The sequence below is a fragment of the Ischnura elegans genome, chromosome 5, assembly GCF_921293095.1.
Source record: "Ischnura elegans chromosome 5, ioIscEleg1.1, whole genome shotgun sequence".
Lineage (NCBI taxonomy): Eukaryota > Metazoa > Arthropoda > Insecta > Odonata > Coenagrionidae > Ischnura > Ischnura elegans.
In genome coordinates this window covers 55,103,374-55,113,264 of record NC_060250.1, presented here as the reverse complement: position 1 = coordinate 55,113,264, position 9,891 = coordinate 55,103,374, and the positions used below count along the sequence as shown (strand labels likewise).

General features: G+C 41.1%; 1 non-coding gene across 1 annotated transcript; it reads left to right on the top strand.

Annotated features, from left to right (window-relative positions):
• The first annotated feature begins 9,639 nt into the window (after window positions 1–9,639).
• On the top strand, window positions 9,640–9,711 carry Trnad-guc. Its single transcript has one exon. It is a non-coding gene; the product is annotated as a tRNA-Asp (tRNA).
• The last annotated feature ends 180 nt before the right edge of the window (window positions 9,712–9,891 follow it).

Genomic DNA, 9,891 nt, shown 5'->3' with positions numbered 1-9,891 from the left:
AGATGCCGAGAATCAGGTATCTCGCCATTAAAATTACATGGATGTTACTGATGGAACAGAGGAATAAGTTCAGGAAAAAAGGCGAGGCAACCGAGTAGAAACTGAACTCCATTTTTTATAGTATGTGCTCTAGTTTGCTTTCAGTTTGTTTACTTCAAGGAAGAGTAAGGGATTGCGTCCCGAACACGCTGCGTTTAATTTTTTCAGGAAGTCCCATAGCCGTGAAGGGTTCGTCGAGGGTTTAATTTCATTCTTCGTAGGTAAATGTTTTTTATGAATCAGCCCTAAGTCACTGCACGTTATGCCCAGCTTTTAGTAGTGAATCAGGCTTTAAGCCCTGCTCACAACTTCGGTAAAATTTGAGTCAATGTGAACCAGACCGATTAATGACATATTACATCAATCACAGTACAAAAGCGCACCAAAGATGAAATCGATTCTAAAGTACCCCCGATATCGTTCTTGGTGCTGGTTAATTTACTTTGATTTAACTGAAATAAGTTAAGCTGGTTAAGGTACTTTAATTAGTTAAGCCAAATTGTGGTATAAAGGCTTCAAAATGAATCTGTTATTATATAAAATATGAGATTCATTCTTGTGATTCAATCACTCAATTCGAGTTTAATCCGAAAGTTTTGTCGTACGTGTGGTCACAGCTCGCGCCTGAATTGACCATAGTCGTGTGACTTTCACACGTTCAGGCAGGGACGGCCAAGAGTCGGGGTAAGTGGGGCACTTTGCACCAGGCCCCTAGCTTCTAAGAGACCATGCCTGGGCCCCCGAACAAGATTCACTGCATTCTCAAAGGTAAGGGGAAGGATGGGTGGAGGAGCCCAAAAGAGAACAATAGCCCAGGTACCCAAAGGCCTCCAGGCGGCCCCTCGCACAAGGCACTGGAGCCGTGGGACACCTGCGATTTTTTTACCATATCCTGATAGTCATAAAATTGCACCACGTGGACTCAGTATGGCATGTGTCCAAAATTAACCGGAACAGATACAGGTGATATCACAGATCGGGGATATCCGATTTAGAATATCGACTACTAAGTTAATTAAGCTAATTTTTGGTTTTCTAAAACTTTTAGTTAGCTAGCTAATTGCTTTATTTGCATGTTAGCATATTCGTGCCCCTAATATTCTCCTAGTTTCTGGTCTGATCACATCTCGCTGTCCTGTGTTCGAGAAGCAAGCGGGTATCTGATTAAGGCTAGGATGAGAGCTGCGTGCCTGAAGTGAAATCACCCCGTGCCACACACCCTGGTGGTGGCTCGCACTATACCTCGTAAATGTAGATGCATAAGTTAGAAATAGGCTTGAAAGTGTAGATAGGTTTCTCGGGTTTCCCACAGGGTGGTCCATACGTTTCAACGGCTAGGTCAAAATCAAAGCCTGCATCGGGACACTCAAAAAACGAACTGAGTCTCGGGTTTTTACAGCATCCCGTGAGAATGCGGTTACTTCGACATTGGGGAAATAGGAAACACAGTCGAAAAACGACTAACAAAGGAGGAAAGATGCATCCGCTTGTTTTCCCCACTGAAATCAGCAGTAGCAGAGCATCGTCTGAACTTCGGGCACGGCATTAATAAAAAAACGAAGATTCTACAAAGTTAGTTACCTGATCTCATCGTAAGAGAAGCGATCAAAATTAGCTTACTAGAAAATACCTCCATCAGGGACAAAGGACAGGGAATAATACACAGTCTATTCAAGGTATACGCTGAAGAGCATAATTAACCAAAACATACGACAACAACTCCAATCGAAAAAAATCCAATCAGGACCCATTTGAACGGCACTAGAGGATATGGATACCGACAAAAACATGGGTCCTTATTCTACACCTGAAGACGATGGCGACTCTCACTACGACTGCTGCAACATCTTTTTAAGGCAATTTTATAGCTGGAATATTCAAAAAATTATATAAAATAAATAAAATCTATAAAATGAAATTCACCCCCTGCCAAACACCCTAGAGGTTGCTCGCAGGGTATTATGTAGATGTTATGTTAGCTGCAGCCTATCCTCACCAACGAATGAACCGGAAAACACACGCAAATCTCTGTCGAAACTTCAAATTAGCCGGAAAACTAAGTTTTTATTTCTTCCGTGATTTCCCTAGATTGAAGGAAATGGCAATAAGGGAATAGCCCGCACCGATCAGTAAAACTATCTCAGGTAAACCTACTTCAACCGGTAGATGATAAATAGCAGCACATAATAATAGCTGAAATAACACCGTTCTATCTGCAGTCAGGTAACTACTGCTTCGGGCGCAGAGACAGCGTTACCCAGATGTTAAGCGAATTAGGCTGGGAGCTGCTAGACTCAGCAGGCTGCGCGCTAGGCTTGGATTGCTGGAGCAATTGAGAGTAGATGTCTTTTGAAGCGACACGGAGAACATTAAATTAGAGCCCCACTATATTTCCAAGTCCGACAGAAACGATAAATTTAGAGAGATATGGGCTCTCGATAGATATGGGAATCCGTTTTTGTTCCGAACCATAAAGGACTTTAATAAATGCTAGTCGTAATTATTTTTTGAACACCTGATCTTAATATGTAAACTGCTGGTGTTCACACACACCTGCCATACGCCTTTTTAGTCGGCTTGCGGGGTAGTACGCAGATATAGATAACTCCCCTTCTTGTCGCTTCGGAAAGAATGGCATTCCCTTACGTATGCTTCCTTTCCGTTGCCGAGCATTTTTGCGTGCACCACGACCTTCATCCCTTCACAGCCGTTAAATATATCTTGCTGCCTCCTTTTAGAATCCCTCAGCAGAGCTCCCTTATCTTTCATTGCCACGCAGAACACTTCCTGCTCCGCCTTCCTCCTTCCGCACCCCGTTTTCTCCACTCCTTCAATCTCAGAAACCTATATGACCCTCTCTTCACAAACAGGCGTCAACAGGGGGAGGCAGAACCCTGGCTACACATGCCAAAGGACTCGTTCGGCGGGCTGCATTGTCCTTTGAGATTCGACGACGGCAAACAATCGATTAAATAAAGTTTACCTGAACGATGAAACCGATAATTGAAAGTAGTCGATAGTTATGGAATGACTACAGTTCACTCTAAATCAATTGAATACTGATGAATACTGAATACCCTCCGAGCGCAAAGCAAAGAAATACGCTCCTAGCCATCTTGAAAAGAACCTAATAAAAGAACTACTACCACCAGAAAAATTACGCGAGTTGATTATTTTTCATCGCTCATATAATTTGGATGAGATAATGACCAGGAATTTAAATTATTGTTTATCAGATCATTACTTACAATCATTTAAACTATACGGAATTTTATGAGGCTAAAAATCTTCACATTCACATGGATCATTCACCCTGAAGACGATGGCAGACTTAGCCTTCGAAACGTCGGTGCAGAAATCCCTTGGACCCGGCTGGAAACCCGAGAACTCTTCCTCAAGTCAATTTGCCCGGAAAACCTTAGATCCTTCATGTTAGAGTCCCTTTGCATGCTGTATGCTGGTGATTGACCACCCCCAGCCAAACACCCAAGACGTGGCTAGCAGGGTTTTATGTAGATGTCTTCTAAGTCATCGAAAAAAGGCCCACAAAATATGCACATCCGAGCAGGCGGTGTGAGGTCTCACCAATAACGCATTGCTCCATGCAACTTGAAACCAGCCGAGCAAAAAATACACAATTATTATGTGGATAAATATCCATGAAGCAGCATATTATTAGCTATGTACCGAGCATGAAAACAAGTAACGACAAACCCAAACCATAAAAGGAAAAAGAATGAAAAAATATATGCATTCGGTCGACCTAGTGTCATTACGCATGCATGCATGCAAGAAGGGGCAGCTTAAGTCATAATCATCACCCTAGTCATCCACTCCCGTCATTTTCGTTTTTACATGCTAAGGCGTCGTTTTTTTCAAGCCGTAGTTTGTATAATTAAGACATTTTGAAAATTTTGCTCCTGTCTCGGTTGCATAGTGGAAATGATTAAGACGTGAGGCTCCTCCTCTGAAGAGAGCGCTCTGCTGGCGATGTCTCCTCCCCTTCCTTACCTTCTTTCCTTCCGCTCCACCCTTTCCAGCTCCAATGCCTACCCTCCTCTCCCGGTTTCCGGAAAAAGGACCCTCCCTCCCCTCCCCTAGTCTTTCCTCCTGGGGTTTCGCAGACAGGCCGCCGAACCCTCCTCGAAGGCATTCAGAGAAGGCAAGTGAGATAGTGCCAGTGGAACTCTACTCATTCCATCACCCACCTCACCCTCCCTCTTTTCAGAGACTCCCTACCATAGGCCTCCGCGATACCAAAAGCTCAACCTCTGACGATGAGAACGATAACATTAAGAATGCCGATAATTAGCGTTGACGATGACTAGAATCGGTGCGACAAATATCGTCTTCATATCACGAAGTATTGGATTATATCGGATGATATGCCGAGATATAAGTTATTTATATCTTGGTTTATCATAATATTTTATCGGGCAGCAATTGCTATAGAATTAAGAACATTATATATTAGTCCCTATAATAATGCATTAGTTCATACAATGGCAATAATATTAAGAATAGAGATAAGGATCACTGGTATCGATTCGATAAATATCGTATTAATATCAGATGTATCGGATGAAATCGGAAGATATGCAGCGATATAAGATATTTATAGCTTGGTTTACAGTGCCATTTCATCGGGAGGCGATTGCTTTGGCATTAAGAATTCTATGACAATTAATGGCATGGCCGCATATCGTTTGTCACGTGAACTAACCTCCTTAAAGTTCGAAGTTAAAGATTATTTAGCGTTAGGTAACTACGACAATATATTTGGATGGTAACCACAATCAGTTCTTCCATCAAATCTCATTATTAATCTTTAAATTGAGTTGCATAGAGAGAAATTGGGAAACAACCAAAAGAGCATATTTGAGAGACCCGAATTGTCACGGTATGATGAATCTATGATGAAATATGATGAACTGAAATTCAGGTAAGCGGATACGTCAACGGGGAAGTTAAAAATTAATGCCTTCCTACGAAAGATAAGACACCACAACAGATTTCACTGCAATTTAATTAGTCTTGTTTCCCGTCTTATAGCTTAGACAGTGGACAATCCCCTCTTTTCCATCGTAATTATGGTGACATATGAAAGTGGATTAATTGGCTTGTTCTACTTTTATAAAAGCATAAAATAGTCACCAAAATAGCTTGATTGAATGCATGGATATAATTCCTTTAACGTTGGAAATTAGAGGAAGGACTGGGACCGATATCTTAAAAAAATGTTGTATATATATTTGCCATCCTCTGAAGCAGTAGGATACTTATCTCCCATGAAAACCCTATTGCGCGATCAAGGGTTCCAATCCATCCTGGGAGGTGTTTTCATCGCCCAAACCATGGACGAATGTCATGTATTCTTATATTTTTTACATGGGATAGATCCTCGGGAAGCTGCTATTGGCCTCATAATATAGGATAAATAGCAGTATGAATATAAAAACGTCTCGCTGGCCCGAATGTGCGTTTATTCTTCGACAGCCACACTTGAGTCTAATATTACTAGAAACTAGTAAAACTTTGTTAGATTCAATTGTATATTAGTGCCTTTTACAGTGTGTAGTATTGATAATAATAAGGTATAATAAGAATTATATAATAATTACAATTAACTTGTAGAATTTCATCGAAAATAAATGCATGGGACTTCGTTAGATTCACATTAAAATAGGCACTACAAATATACATAATGTAAGCACTACAATAGACACTAATAGACTAGTCAACCAAAGGAAGTTTTATTATTTTATTTTCCTCAGTGGAAAGGTTTCACATAGCCTGAAGTTATATGCTACCTACATTGTAGAATCTTAGTAAGGTAGAGAGTAGATTGGAATGGAAAGAATCTTTTTTATTTATGGGGAGATGAGAGGGAGAGGTATTAATTTGGAGGGGCCGCATAAAAGAAGAGGGAGTATATAGGAAGAGGGGAAAATTAGGATGGTGTAGAGGACGGAGTGGCAGGTGGAGAAGGGGAAGTAATGCACTGAGGCGGAGGGGAGAGTGGTTGGGGGAAAGAGGGGAAGTGGCCTGAGTGAGGGGAAATGAGATAGAGAGAGAGAGACCTCCTCTGTCTACCCCTCTCTTTATCTCTCTCCCTCTTTCCCTCCATGTCATCGAACGGCAGGGAACAGTGGCTCCCTCAAGCGGGGAAAAAGGGAAGGAGGGAGGGATGAAAGCCGCCACACAAACTGTGTGAGTGCGATGTGCTTAGCGAGGACTAACCCAAGTTGTCGCTGCCTACCGCCCCAGCGGTAATTTTCTCCCCGCTCGCTTACATGGCATTGTGCATGCACATCCCCGGTCACCACAATCCCTACGCTTTTTACTTAAGGTATTCTACCGGTTTAAAGGAAGGTTAACATGGAGCATTTGGCGAACCACTCCGCTCATCCTCCATTCCCAAACTCAGCAAGGCCCATTCATCTACATCAACATAATACCCTGCGAGACTCCTAAAGGCTCTTTTGCAGGGGTGAGTGTACATAATGTAGCATGCAATACGCTAAGTCTTCGTCGTCATCGAAAAGGTCATATTATGCCCCGTTTACACAACGATCGTCGCGACGTTGATCCTTACGCGCGTAACCTCAAAACGTCGTGTAAACGCGCAGAGTTACCATCGTAGGCCTTAGTACCTAACACTGCCGAACATACGATGGTTACCGCTAGTGTGCCAAGAAAAAAGAGTTAGGAAATGAAGATCGATACATATACGATTTTTTCGCGCCGTTGCAATCTTGATACAATAATTGATATTTCATAAATAACTCTAATATATCAAAGATATGTGGCAACGATTGAAGACATTATTGAGCAGGTAATGGAAGGACGTGAGGGGAAAGTTTTTTCTGATCCTCTATTTAGCAAATGATATCGGATATTCTATACTATACCAGTTTAATGTATTTCTTTATTCACAGGTTAACCCATAACCATGTCACGTCACGCAGTCACGTCGTCAGTTGTTATCAAACACAATTCCCCAACGATGGCAGCACTGAGTTACGATGGTAACTTTTAGACGTGTAAACGTGTAGTAGTCGCGATCAACGTCGGTACGTTCGTAGTGTAAACGGGGCACTAGATGCACATGCCAGCAGGCGCTGTGGGCCAGTGGCGTAACTATGGGGGTGGGAGGGGATAGATCTCCCTCAAAGCCTCAGAGAAATAAAAAAAATATTATAAACTGTCTAGTTTTGATGTATAAAAATTTTTAACCTAATCTATAAATGAAAGCCAAATTTTAAGTGCCAAAATGATGTTAAATTTATTTTCAGGCATATCATTTTTCAAAAGTTTTCCTGGACCCCCGTTGCATGGGGGGATTGCCCCCAAGGCTCCCTTATCCCACCCCCAAAGCATATTCCTAGTTACGCCACTGGTGTGAGCTATCACCGGTCATGCATTGATCCATCTAAGTTGACACCGAACATGAAAAAAAAAACAGAATTATCAAGTGGATAAATATTTACTGATTCAGGCGTGATATAGTGGAAGTTCGAAATATTGAAAAGAAAGATAGTCGCAAATTTCATTTCTATAAGGATGAATATCCAACAAAGACCAAAACCCTAAACCAGAAGAGGGAAAAAAACCGCTTCCAAGTGCATGTTTCTGTATGGGAGCGAGGATTGGACGTTGACAGCAGCAGAGAAGTCATTAGTAAGGGAATAGCGTTAGCAAATGAGGAGTTTATTACAAGGAGCAATCTACTTCTACATAATACCCTGCGAGCCACCTCAAGAGCGTTTGGCAGAGGGTGATAAATGACCAGCATGCAATTGGATTCCCATATGCACACCACACGGAACAAAACACGTAACGCATACTTTCACATTATTTAACTGCCACATCGACGCAAAGGAAAAACTTGTCAACTTCTCATTAAGGTTATCTGCCAATAAAGCTAGAACACACAAAACATGCTGTTCGAAATAATTAGAAAATTCAGAAACATCATTAAGGTACAAATAAGTTAGTAAGCTACAACACAAGTCATCTAATCTATTTGTTAATCCTAAGTATGCCGTTATAATGTCTTATTGATCGTGGAAAATAACATACTGAATATGTCTGTGCGACAGTCTATCTATTTTACTTCATTTATATGATGTGATGTACGGAAGTGTGTTGGCGTTCGTAAGATATGGCTAACTTCGTCAGAAAATACACTGATCTTGAATTCATCCAATGGGTTATTCTTTCTGGCTCATCTTCTCCTTGGTCTCCTCTGACATCTGGGGTTCCTCAGGGGAGTGTCCTTGGTCCTTATCTGTTTAACTTGTATATTGATGATCTTGCCTCTTTGGTACCTTCTTCCCAAGCTCAAACTCTCCTTTATGCTGACGATTGTAAATTGTTCAAGGAAATTCAAAAACCATCTGATTGCCAAGACCTACAGGATGCCTTACGTCAGACATCGAATTGTTGTAATGTCTGGAATCTTGCATTAAACCCAGATAAATGTAGTGTGATGTCCATTTCCCTAAAGAAGATAACTCATCAATTTGACTACAGTATTTTTAATCACTCGCTGAAACGTGTATCAACATCTAAGGACCTAGGCATTATCACTGATGATAAATTAAATTTTTCTCCGCACATACAATCCATCAAGTCTAAAGCAATGTCCCTCTTAGGACTCCTGTTCCGTTTCACTGAAATTAAAGACCCCCAGGCACTTCGAACTTTTTTTTCATCTATCATTCTTCCAATTCTCACCTACTCTTGTCCCATCTGGTCTATCTCTTCACAAACCAACCTCTCATCCCTGGACTGTGTCAGCAATTTCTTTGCCAATATAGTAAAAAATAGAATACCGCATTTACGCAACATGTCCACTAATGCTATTCTCTCCTCCCTCTTCATCCCCAATCTCACTACCCATAGGCTCACAGCTGATTTAAAACTTATTTATAAGATTCTCAATTCCACCATCGACTGCCCAGCATTGCTCTCTTTTATCAATTCTAAAGTTCCACCCCGCCCTACCCGTTCTCATCCCCTAATCCACATGCCCATTCCTAGACTTTCGCTCACTAAACGTTCGTTTTTCTACCGCATTACTTCTGTGTTGAACTCACTCCCTCCACACATCGACCCCTTTGCACTTCCATTGAAATCCTTCATAAGCCTTTCCCTATCCTATCTGTCACCGAAGTAATCTGTCACTGCAGTTTCTTGTTGTCCTTTTGTTTTTGTAAATGTAATTATTGTTTTTTACATGTTATATTGCGTCTTCGTCCTCTAATTTATGTATTGTTACCTGGCCACTATAAAATGGCATATGCTGTATGTGGTTATATTTCTTTAAAAATAAAATTAAAAATATGTTTACTATATTTTTCAGTCTACGTTCCGACAGAAAAGTCTGAATTAGCTAATGATAGTATCGTAATGTGTGTTACGGTACTTGCAGTGAAGAGTTTCACTTGAATCAAATAATCATCCCCTTTTATTCTACCTATAAATCTTTCTTTTTTCCTCCATCGCTAGCCAAATAGTCTTCCTGAAGCATGGTTTTCCGCACTCCCTCGCCTCACATCTTATAAGTAAGTTTATTTTCGCCTATCCCAACACCAGTCCTCGGTAGTATAGTGGTCAGTATCCCCGCCTGTCACGCGGGAGACCGGGGTTCGATTCCCCGCCGGGGAGAATTTTTTTAGAGTGGTAATTTGAATACGCAAAGCTTCAAGGAATGTATTTGTAAGAGGGATAGTGTAATTATTGATAGTTTTCGCCAACGAATGCGGTGTTTGCATTAATGTAAATCAAATTTTTATATTAAAAAAATTTTATTTCGATATTTTCTACGTTCTTAACGTACATACTCAT